This window comes from Schistocerca cancellata, chromosome 7 (genome assembly GCF_023864275.1).
Source record: "Schistocerca cancellata isolate TAMUIC-IGC-003103 chromosome 7, iqSchCanc2.1, whole genome shotgun sequence".
Taxonomy (NCBI): Eukaryota; Metazoa; Arthropoda; class Insecta; order Orthoptera; family Acrididae; genus Schistocerca; species Schistocerca cancellata.
Window position 1 is genome coordinate 408,394,967 of NC_064632.1, and position 853 is coordinate 408,395,819.

Genomic DNA, 853 nt, shown 5'->3' on the forward strand with positions numbered 1-853 from the left:
CATCGAGCCCACTATCCATGCATACAGTCTCACTACCTTATTAACACACTAGCTCCTGCATAAGGACTCACACTTTAGGCTTTAAACCCAGGTGGTTCCAAGGTGTAGTAGTCGGTAATGCACTCCGTCTTCAGTCTACGAGTGGCCTACCGGGACCATCCGACCGCCGTGTCATCTACAGAGGAGGATGCGGATAGGAGGGGCGTGGGGTCAGCACACCGCGCTCCCAGTCGTTATGATGGTATTCTTGACCGAAGCCGCTACTAATCGGTCGAGCAGCTCCGCAATTGGCATCACGAGGCTCAGTGCACCCCAAAAAATGGCAACAGCGCATGGCGGCCTGGATGGTCACCCATCCAAGTGCCGCCCACGCCCGACAGCGCTTAACTTCGGTGATCTCTCGGGAACCGGTGTATCCACTGCGGAAAGGCCGTTGCCCTAAGTAGTCGGTAATACGGGGTCACAAATGTTCAACGTTTGAGGCCAGTAAGCGTAGCGCAGTTCCTCCTTCTCACCCCCCCCCCTTCCCCTCACGGCCACCGCACACAGACCAAAGCATGATGCACGGTATCAAGCCTGCCCAACGGCCTACCTGCCACCACTACAACCGCAGACCTCAATTTAGGCGCCAACAGGGGGCTATCAATGACCAGCGATGGCAGTTAATGGAGATGAAACCACTTACAATCCCTAAGTCACTTCCCATTCCCACAAACGCCACAGCACGCCCTTTCAAGCAGTCGGTGGAGCCCGAGGTAACCATGGTGGCTGAACCGTTGTCCCCATTTAGGGTACGGCTGGCTGGGTGATAGACCAAATAGCGCCCCATAAACCGTCAATCGGCCAGGAGTTT

The 853-nt window shown here is 55.8% G+C and overlaps 1 pseudogene; it reads right to left on the bottom strand.

The window, feature by feature from the left end:
• Positions 1-320: 320 nt before the first annotated feature.
• LOC126093122 (5S ribosomal RNA) lies at positions 321-438 on the bottom strand (annotated as a pseudogene).
• Positions 439-853: the final 415 nt, after the last annotated feature.